We start from the raw sequence: 11,898 nt of genomic DNA, 5'->3' as shown, positions 1-11,898 counted from the left end.
AGCCATCGTTATTGTCCAGTGTTATGTGATTATTTGTAGAAACAGACATGCTCCTATGAGCCTGGAAGCACTGTCAATTTGTTTAACTTGTCTGAGGGCAATTTACGTGCATCAGTTAACCTTGCACATGATCATACCCTTCCTCCAGAGACTATGCCTCTCAAAAGTGATCACACAGCCACATTCCTATAGGAGAAGAGAGAGTAGGGAAAGTAAATTCATTGAGATTTCCTTTGCAATGGCTGACATTGCTGAGGGGAAAGCACCTATTCTTCTCAGATAGGTTGGATCTCACATGGTTCCGCTACACTAGGTAGTCCTCGTAAGTCCTTGCAGAGACTGAATTCCATTCTCTGTGTCTTGATCAGGCAAGATATCTCACACCTTTGATTAGAGATTAAAGCAAATTATTGAATCTTCAGGATCAAATCATCCTAGTTTGTTAATATAAGAAAAGAGAAAGGGAAAAATAAAGTATATGCTTATCACATGTATTATTACCTGAAGTTGAATACATAAATATGTATGGATTCTAAAGAGTGAATATGCACAAAGGAAGGATTCCAAGCAAACTGCTCACTGTGTCCACCTTTCTGGAATAATTTTTCTAAGGTTATGCCATCAGGTTTTAACTTTATACATGACTGAATCTTTGAAATATTAACAAGATTGGTTTATATTTGAAATCAAGAAACCAAGGAATAGCCTTCCGGCTTTAAAATAGCCTCCAGCGTAAGATTGTATTTCTCTAAAAAAAAATATGCATAGTTCTGTTTACATATGGAAATGAAAAAGGTCACTTTTTGTAGTAAAGAAAACAAAAATCTTTGGGCAAACTTCTAAGTAACACAAAATCCAATCATCTGAAGGATATTTAATGACATGTGAGGTGCCCTTGTGATACAAGGACTGGGAAATGTATGATAGAAGGGAAAAACTCAAAACCCAAGGATATCCTCATACTAAAGTCATACCAACAACCCCCTGGGAGCTACACAGGGAAACATTCAAATGAAATAGATTTAGAAGAGGGAGCAGGAGAAAGAAGATACAAATACCAAAGCTTGTTTCCATGGGCTGCTTGGCCTTTCTCTAAGAGGTTATATACTGAGATCATCTCAGGTACAGCAGAGTGAGTGGCACTAAAATAGGCAAGTGTTCAGGGGTCCTGATGTGCTCAGTTCTCCAAAGAGGATATCTTGTGAAGCCTACAAGGAATCTTCATCAGTAAAAGGCTAAGAAGCAGGCACAGAGAATAATACTAGCTGATATGAATGAATGATTCGGCCCCAAGCCCCAAGGGTTTCATCTTCCTTAGGGGAAAGCTAACCACTAAAGAACGTATCTCTGTCCCTGATGAGAGCAGGTCGCTTTAAGGGGTAGTCATCATACTGAGCCCTAGAAAAACTACAAAGCCACATCCTTCTGGGCTCAGAAAATAACTCCAGGCCTTCTTCTCCATTCTTGGTTCCCATTTGGTTGTTACACTGGAACTCCTACTGATGTTCTGGAGTTCACCGGCTTGGCATGGCAGGGTGGCCATCCTTGCTCCAGGCAATGAGTGTACCAGCCTTTTGGGTGTCCATGAGAACTCCAGATCACAGACCAGCAGCTGTTAGATGTGACATGGAGTGAGATTCCCATCCCGAACCCCAGCTCTGACCCTGCTGACACAGGGGGCCCAGGCCACAGAGTACAGGGACATCTTGTGCCAGCCCAACTGTTTCATTCTGTAAGGGGCAGGGGCAGGAGACAAATGCACAGAAGCTCTGCATAGGCTCTGAGGGCTCTCCTCTAGTTCCGCCCCCAGTGGGAGGAAACAAAAACCATGCCACAGTACTGACGCGTCACTCAGAAGCTTCTCTACCAACATTCTTCCTTTGTCCAGAGCTCCTAGAAAGCCTCAGAGTTCAAGTAAAGGAGACCCAGCTTGGTCAGGACCCATTAAGCCTGGGAATTAGCCACACATTTCTTAAAGGCTAGATCTCAGGGGAATTCACGCTTACAATTTTGGCTTTTCTAAAACTACTTCCTCGTGATGGCAGTATGGCTCCAGAAAAGCCAACTAGCCCTGCCCCCGGGTCCTCTTCTACCGCCCATCCAGTCTGAAAAAAACGCCAACTAGAGACAAAGGAACTAGGAAACATGGCTGCCTTGCATCAAACCCATTTTGGAGAAACGGCCCACAATGCTGTGCTTTTGCTTTTGGTTTCCATTTGAAATCGAAATGTCCATGAAAACCACCCACCCTCATCAGGCATCTTTTCAAGAGTTCTGTTTCCACTAGACCAAGGCTTTGCAGATCTCTTCTGCAACATTCTGTAGGATTTCCCGCATCTTCAAGTTTTCTGATGCAGGGCTCAAGTCTCAGGGATCCCTGCAAGAGGAAAAGAAATTGCTGGAATCTCAAAGCTTGCAGGAAGCCATTTTCAGCCATTAGACCTTGTGCTGTTTGATTTGGCTGATTTCTCAGGCTCCTATGGAGTCCCCCATTTGCTGGCTCACGTATTTTTGAAAGTAACCAAAATGGCATCTCTCTTTTTAAATGTCTTTACAGATGGAGAGCTCACTAGTGAGTATTTCAGTGGCTCAAACCTGATGCTCAAAATAAACATTCATATTTAGTTATTTTCATTTAAGGAAATGCTAAAAACCAAAGTTCCAATGAGAAAAATTTGAAGATCTAATTGGTATTATTGAATGATTCATTCATGAATTAGGTAGCAACCCACCTAGCAAGTAGAGGGGAGCTCCAAATGGCTACAGAAAGGGAAAGGTTTTCAAAGGCAGGATGAGGAAGTCATAAACAGAGAAGAGTATTATTTCAGAGTAGGTCTTCTCCCTTTTGGGAAAAAGGGTTTTCTTATATGGGTTACCTCATCTTCCTTTGGGGAGTGGAGAGGGCCCATGTAACATAGTACCTCATTGGTGCTGATGATAAAATTACTGACTGACTGTTTCAGTTAAGACTACATTTCTGGGGGAGGTTGAATCTTCAATTTGATTAGATATTAAGCCCTGGTTTGCTGGCGTGGTCCAGCATAAGTGACTCCATTTTGGGCCTGTGTTTTTCTTTTTAACAGAAATTAGAGTCAAGCTCTACATAGGTTTTTTTTTTTTTTAATTGAAGTAGAGTTGATTTACAATGCTGTGCCAATCTCTGCTGTACAGCAAAGTGACTCAGTTATACACAGACAGACATTCTTTTTTAATATTCTTTTCCATTATGGTTTATCACAGGATATTGAGTATAGTTCCCTGTGCTATACAGTAGGACCTTGTTGTTTATGCATTCTAAATGTAATAGTTTGCATCTACCAACCCCATGGGTTTTGAATGTATGTGTTAAGACTCAACTTTATCATTGACCTTTTCATATATCTTTACACTTTTATGCATCATATATATCCATATTTTAATTTTGGCATAGGTATTAATGCTTTATAAGAATATAGAAATGATGTGTCCTTAATAATGAATTTGGTAATTAAGTAGAGAATATAATTTGTGTACTCTAAGTACTTACATAATTTATTGTCTAAGTTAGACAGCTGCTGTAAACTGTGACTTCCCAAGGAAAACTAAGGAATGTGCACTGTATTTATAATTCCACAATCTTGAGACAAACACTGATTATGTCTTTATTTGATCCTTACCATGTTTTATATTTACATAAATATAGTGATACATTTTAATTTACATACATACATACATATTTACAATAATAGAGTATTTTCTTGCATATCTTTTCCATTTTGTATCTTTTTCCCTTTTGTATTTTATGAGCATTTTGACAGTATTCTTTAGTTTTCCAAAGTATAATTTAAAAATATGAAAAAAAGGAATTCCCTGGTGGTCCAGTGGTCAGGACTCCGTGCTTCCGCGGCAGGGGGCACGGGTTCGATCCCTGGTCGGGGAACACAAGCCACACTGCAGGGCCAAAAACAAAAAAGAAAAAAAAGAAAAAAGCTTTTTTCTACTTATGAAAAATAACCTTTTTTCAATATAGAATATTTAGTTAACATAGAATTCAGATAACTGAACACAAAGTGACCTGTAATATTACTATAAACTGTATGTATTTTATCTTTATACACAACTTGGATAATAATATATGTTGGAATTTTTTTTCTGCTGGCTATCTTTGTATCCTCCTCTTTATCCACTCTTCATTTTTCTCTACTTCTCTGTGCCTCAAATGGCTGACCCATATTGATTACATAATCTGGCTGTTTTGCTTTATTTATGAGTCCCGGTTATGTTGTGCCATAGAGGGTTCTGCTATGATTTCAGAGACAGGTTGGGGTATTTATTTAATCAGACCTGTGGGTTTGGCTCCACCCCTTGGCCTAATATTGCTGATCCAGTATCCAGGAGGAGTAATGGAAATATTTGGTAAATAGCCAAAATTAATATCATAATAAGATACTGAAAAATACATATCAATGCACATGTACCATATATACAATTAAACAAAGTCAACAGGTTTCTGAGTATTGAAACACTGGGACCTGAATGTGGCTCCTATCCTCTCCACTCCCAATTCATCTGCTCTTTCTGAGCCAAAGGAGATCTACAGGTAGCTGTACCTGTACAACTAGATCTACAGGTAGATCTACAGGTAGCTGAGTGTAAGTGGGGCCTTTGTGGGAATTTATTCCTTGACCTGCTTAAGCAAATAAAAATCGGGTTAGGGGGCTTTGGGAAGTTTCAAGGTTTGCAATAAAAAGCAACACATTGTGGAAAGGGCTTAACTGAGAAGCAAGTGGACTAATGATTAGAAGGTCAACAGAATCTGACTTATTTTTACCTGTTGTTCCTGTATGCCAAGAATCGAAGATAGAACTGAACTGAGCTTACTTCTTGAATCCTCTCTGCACCTGAGTCTTAGAGAATACAGGAAAACCAGAAAAAGTTGGGAGGCTTCCTCAAAGTGCCTCAGAAGTGAGCTTATAGTTTGCCTCCCGAGTCCTTAAGAGTGGGAGCTCTGAAGTCTGGCTAATCTGATTTTTAAATTGTCTCTGTTATTAGCTATGTGACCTTGGAAAAGGTTTTTAAACTTTCTGTGCTACCTTTCCTTATTTATTAAGCGGCAAGAATCATACTACTTACCCAGAGGGATGTTGTGAAGAGTCAATATATAAATTCTTATCAAGATCCTTGGAATATTTACTGGTACATTGTATTCAATAAATACTCAATAATTATTAGCAATTGTTGTTGCCTAGAAATGCCCTAATGCCGCCCTTGATTTTCTGGAATGTTCTTCTTTCTCTTAGGCCTGGCTCCTTGAGACTTGGCCTCAGAAGCAGAGTACTTGATAGCTTGGGAAAATGCATGGGATGTAAAGCTGAGTGACGAGGAGCAGAACTAGGTCAAATAGAAATTGAGTTCTCGCAAGAGAAGATGCCTGATGGGGATGGGTAATTTAGGCCTCAGTTTTGATTTCAGATGGAAACCAAGAACAAAAGAACAACAGTGTGTGTAAGTTTCTTAAAACCCACAAAATACAAGGCAGCCATATTTGCTGGCACCTTTGTCTCCTGGTGGCGTTTTTTTTTGTTTTTTTTTTTCATACTGGTTGGGTGGGAGATGAGAGCTCAAGGACCAGGCTTGCCTACATATCTGGAGCAGTACTGCCATTGTGAGGAAGTAGTTTTAAAATACCAAAAACCCTTACAACTTCCTTCCCTTGAGGCCAAAAGTTGAGGAAGATCATGCAGATGGGGAGTTGGAACAGGTTTAGACCCAAGCTGAGCCTCCTTGCCGCCTTCTCTATGGCCTTACAGGATACTTGAACATGGTGGGATCTTATTGTACAACTTGGAGAGTGAGGGACTAGAATTGAGCCAGCAGCTGCCAGATGGTCCAGGCACAGAAAGTCATGGGCAAGGCCTTGTTCTCCACCCGGTGTGGAAGAAAAGAGCAATCCACTGAAAGACAAATGCAGGCTCTTGTGGGCATTTGTCTCCTGTGAACAAGAGGTAGCAGGCTTTCAAGTGCTATGCTGGTATTGTGGGGCATGGATCTTTTATGGCAACAGTGTCAGGACACCAAAGACAGGCCAGTTCCAGGTGGCATTATAACAGGAGCAGGTGCGCTTGCTAAACTACTCGGGTACATCCAAATGTTTAAAAGCCCATTGCCTGGAGTTCAGAGAGCCTGAAGAGAAGCAGAACCACCCAACGAAACTAAGAAGCGTTAAAACTGATAAGGGACCAAAAACGGTGAAAAGGATTGAAAATGAACACATTTAAAAATCCTTCCCGGACTTCCCTGGTGGCGCAGTGGTTGAGAGTCCGCCTGCCGATGCAGGGGACACGGGTTCGTGCCCCAGTCCGGGAACATCCCACATGCCGCGGATTGGCTGGGCCCGTGAGCCATGGCCACTGAGCCTGTGCGTCCGGAGCCTGTGCTCTGCAATGGGAGAGGCCACAACAGTGAGAGGCCCATGTACCGCAAAAAAAAAAAAAAAAGAAAAAAAAGAAAAGAAAAAAATCCTTCCCTGCCAGAGGTAGCATTACTCATGACCTCACTTCACTTCTTCATACATGGCTGTTGTAGCAGGTACATTGTAAAGAAGCATGATTATTTCTAGAAATGTAAAAACATGTGGCAAAGATGATGTCATTGAAGGTGCTGAAGTAGGGAAGCCCAATGATCATCCCTTCATAAAAGTAACTAATGAGTTGACAAAAAGTGTCAGAATCCAATTTTACAAAACTATAGATCTAGTTGAAAACTTAAGGAAACCAAAAATGGCTTGGTGAAAAAGAAGTGACTACTTTGCAGTGAGAGAGGACTGTGGCATTTAAAATTCCCCACCTACCACCTCCCCAAAACCACACAGTCTTAAAGATGGATCTTGCCCTCCTGGTCTGTGATGTTAGTTCCTGAGGGAGCAATATGGACTTTATTCTCAAAGAATTGTGGTTGTCCATTTTGACCTATCTGGAGGCTCCCTGAAGGGTTGGTGCAAGAGCATGCCTTTGTTTTGACTTACTTGGAGTGTTTCCAGGGCTGGGCTGTCTTGAAGAAAGGCATTTACTAAAATAATTTAAAGGCACAATTTTTGGCCAGAGCAGCCTGTGGCAAGAGACAATAGTTAGGACTATTAGCAGTAGACAGATGGAGAAGCATAGGAAGGAGAAGGATGTGAAAGGAAATGTGGGGGAAAAGAAGGAACTTTAAAACTTCTTGCATGTACTGGAAAAATTAGAAAACCACAGACATACCCAGGGCTGGACAACTGTTCAGATAAGTCCTGAGACCCTAAACTTTCATGTCTCTTTAGGCTCCTTGTAATCTGGAAGTGAAGGGTAAAGTAGAGTTGTGAACAGCCTGGATAATCTTTGAAAGACCTCCCCAATAGAAAACCAATTGCAAAGACTGACAGTATTTTTCAGATGTTTAAAGAAAGTCTGTCAAAACACTAAGTGATCACTAAGCTAACAGAACATAGACTTAAGTGGCCACACGTGACAAAGAATACAGACTTTACAAAAATAATTGAGAAAAGTCACTAAACAAGCAGAAAACAACCCACAAGTACCATCAACTAAACCTCTGGGTTAGAAATCTGATTTCCAGTGTTGATACACTGTAATATTCAAAATGTTCAGTTTTCACCACCAACAAAAACCAAAACATCCAAAGAAACAAGAGTATGGCCATTCACAGGGAAAAAAAGGAATAAGTTGAAATTGTCTAGAATGGAGCCTAGGCAATGGACTTACTAGAAAAGACCTAAAATCATCTTTCTTAAATATGGTGTGAAAGGGATAAAGGAAACTAAATACAAAGAACTAAAGGAAACCAGGAGAACAATGTCTCACCAAATAGAGAATATCTATAAAGAGATAGAAATTATAAAAAGTAATAAAATAGAAACTGTGGAACTGAAAAGTACAGCAACTGAAATAAAAAATTCACTAGAATATTCTAACAGGAGATTTGAACAGTCAGGAGAAAGAATCAGGGAACTTGAAACTAGGTCAGTTGAGATTATCCAGTCCGAGGAGCAGAACAAAAAAATAATGAAGAAAAATGAACAGAGCCTACAAGACCTGTGGGACATGATTTAGCATATTGTCTTACACATAATGGTAGCAAAGGAGAAGAGAGAGAAACAGGCAGAAAGAGTAGTTGAAGAAATAATGGCCCACACTAGAAATTTGATAAAAAAACATGAATATACACATCTAAGAAGCTCAAGAAACTCTTTATAACAAACACAAAGAGATCCAAAATGAATCACATTATAATCAAACTTCCAAGAGCCACCAAACAAGAATCTTGTAAGCATGAAGGGGATTCATCATATATCAATACAAGGTGGCCTCAATAAGATTTGCAGTTGATTTCTCTTCAGAAACCATGGAAGCCAAAAGGCATTTAAAAAAACCCTGTCAACCAAGGTTTCCACATCCAGCAAGACTTTCAAAAACAAAGGAGAAACTAAGACTTGCTAGAAAAGAAATACAGATGGAGTTTGTTACTAGAAGAGCTAGCATACCAGAAATGCAAAAGGAAGTCATCCAAGGTGAAATGAAGACACTAGCAAGTACAAGGAAGAAGGAAACTTCATAGATACATATAAAAGCCAGAATATATTATATATATATGATATATATAAGATATATATTATATATAATATAAACATGTACGTATGTATAATATAAATATATATGTATAAGATATATCATATATAATAAGATATATATATGATATATATAAGATATATCATATATATATAAGATATATATAAGATACAAGATATATCTTATATATATATAAGATATAATAAGATATATCTTATATATATATAAGACAGATATATATTTTTTTGGCCATGCCATGTGGCTTGTGCGATTTTACTTCTCTGAGTAGGGATTGAACCTGGGCTTGGAGTAGGGATTGAACCTGGGCTTGGACTGCCAGGGAATGTCCTATTTTTGCTTTTTAATCTTTTATTTTCCTATGTAATTTAAAAGGCAAGGCAATTACATAAGCAATATAAATCTACGTTAGTGGACATGCAATGTATAAAGATATAATTTGTGAAAATAACAAAAGATTTTGAAGCTGTAAAGGAATAAAACTAATTATTAAGTATATGTTAATTAAACATATTTGGCCAAATAGGACATGAAATCTGAAAAAGAGAAGATACCTGATGAGGTTGGGTGGCTTAGATTTCAGTTTGATATCCAATGGAAACCAAAAAGAAAATGCAAAGAGTATGAGCTAATACAAGGCAGCCATATTTTCTGGTGTCTTTGTCTTTTCATGGAGTTTTTTCAAACTCTAAGGGCTGGAGAAGAATGCTCAGAGCAGGACTACTTGGCTGTCCTGGGACAATACTGCCATCGTGTGGACATAGTTTCATCGGGCCCAAGCCATGAGCAGTTCCTCCTTGCAAGGCCTAGCAGTGGAGGGAGGTCAGGCCAGTGGAAGGCTAAAGGGAACCTGAACCCAAGACTGGCCTCCCTACCATTTTCTCTGTGGTTTGGCAGGAGCAGTGCAGAGTCAGGGCCTTGGCTTAGTATCTGATCGAGGAGCGGCCACAACCCAGGAGCCAGCCAGCTGCTGCCAGGAAGTCCAGACACAGGAAGTAAGGCGGTGGGGCCTCAGTTTCCTAACAGTGTGGGCAAGACTTAGAGCCAAGTGCAGAAGCTGGGGACATTTGTCTTGTGAATGTACCCTTTGGGGTTTATTCATGCCGGCTACCCGTGTGTTGTGGGGCCTGGGCCTGTTGTGACAGCAGTGACAGCACAATGGACAGGCCAGTGCCAAGTACCCTAAATAGCCCATGTCACTGATGGAGACCGCCTAAAGTACCATTGCCTGGAGCAAGAAGGACCTGTACAGACGGAATGGGAATACATTGACTTGACAGTGTGGCCCAGAATATCTTCTAGGAGACTGGAATTGATCAAGTATATGAGAATTCACAAATCTTTGAAGAACAAATAGAAACACCTGATCACAAATCCCACTTTCCTGAGGCAACCACCATTACCAACTTGATGATAAATGCATTCAAATATTATATATGATTGATCACGAAAGCTGATACCATTTAACTAAATAGGTGTAGGCCCATCAATATACTCCCTTATTTGCTTAAAGGAGTGTTTAAAACAAGCACACACACATGCATACATACATAGACAATCACACCAAATCTTTGTTCAATTCCATCCTGGTCACACAATAGGTAGAATTTAGTGCCATGAATATTTCACACAATATTAGGTAATTGGAAATTTCCAATGACATTAACTGTTTATGAGGTAACTGATGAAACTTTATTGCTAAATCTCATAACACTTCTTTATTGTTGCTCAAATCCTAAAGATATTTTAAGCATCTGGCAAAGAAATACAAAAGTGAACAATTATAAAGATTATAAAGCTTTCAAAAGCTTAGTAGGAACTCAATATTTTGATTTATTGCATTCTGATCATTCTTTTTTTTACAGGGTGTAGCAGGTGTGTATGTGCATGAAAGTTTTGTTTGTTATGGATTTAAAATGACATCATTTGTGTGGAATTTCCTTGTGGTTTGAGATTTGTCCTATTACTTTCTCAGGTCTTATATAGAGAGGCTACTTAAATGTCTTTAAATATAGATGACCAGATTTTGTGTTAAGTAATAATTTATCAAAAGCTTTCAGTTTCCTTGACTATAGGAGCAAGATATTTCATCATTCCATAATGTGGAGAGTGCTGTGTGTCACTTTTAGAGAATATAATATTATGCAGGATATTATCAAAATTAAGCCTTGTTTTGTCAACAATTCAAGCCTTCACTATGTATATGGGCAAAAGTACACCCAGAAATATATTGCTGTAGACGTGAACACACCATTAGTTGTTTTCTTCAAAATTTTAAACATAAATCCCAATGTGAATATTGGCTCTATAGAATAAATAACTCTTTCGATGTTTGGTTCAAACTTATCACATATAGAAGTAGAGTAAAATACAATTTGTTTTGCCATTACTTTTACTTGGTGTTACAAACCTCATATTTTGATCCTCAAGGTACAACGGTTTGCTTTTCATCTTAAATCACAGGAAGGGAATAATGCCATCCTTTTCAGGGATATACCAACCCCAAAAGCCACCTCTCTGCCCTCCTTGCAAGAACTGAGATAACATCAGGATCCCTTCAGGATAAAAGATTGGACCCTGGGGTTTACAGGGAACCTGCAAAGCCCCAGGAGCCACCAGCTGGTGGGTGGGCTCAGAGAATTCCTCAGGGCCTTCCATTACATTCCTGGTTTCCATCCACTTGAGCAATTAATTTTAGGCTCCCAGAAGATGTTCTGGGCCACACAGGGCAAGTCAGTGTATTCCCATTCCGTCTATACAGGTCCTTCTTGCTCCAGGCAATGGTACTTTAGGCTTTCGGTCTCCATCAGTGACATGGGCTATTTAGGGTACTTGGCACTGTCCTGTCCACTGTGCTCTGTCACTGCTGTCAAAACGGGCCCAGGGCTTCCCTGGTGGCGCAGTGGTTGAGAGTCCGCCTGCCGATGCAGGGGACACGGGTTCGTTGCCCGATCCGGGAGGATCCCACATGCCGCGGAGCGGCTGGGCCCCTGAGCCATGGCCGCTGAGCCTGCGCGTCCGGAGCCTCTGCTCCGCAACGGGAGAGGCCGCAATAGTGAGAGGCCCGCGTACAACAAAAAAAAAAACAAAAAAAAAACGGGCCCAGGCCCCACAACACACGGGTAGTCGGCATGCCTAAGCCCCAATGGGTACATTCACAAGACAAATGTCCCCAGCTTCTGCACTTGGCTCTAAGTCTTGCCCACACTGTTAGGAAACTGAGGCCCCACCGCCCTACTTCCTGTGTCTGGACTTCCTGGCAGCAGCTGGCTGGCTCCTG

This window comes from Monodon monoceros, unplaced genomic scaffold, assembly GCF_005190385.1.
Source record: "Monodon monoceros isolate NGI ecotype Baffin Bay Population unplaced genomic scaffold, NGI_Narwhal_1 Super_Scaffold_22, whole genome shotgun sequence".
NCBI classification, from domain to species: Eukaryota; Metazoa; Chordata; class Mammalia; order Artiodactyla; family Monodontidae; genus Monodon; species Monodon monoceros.
This window is presented reverse-complemented; position numbering follows the sequence as displayed.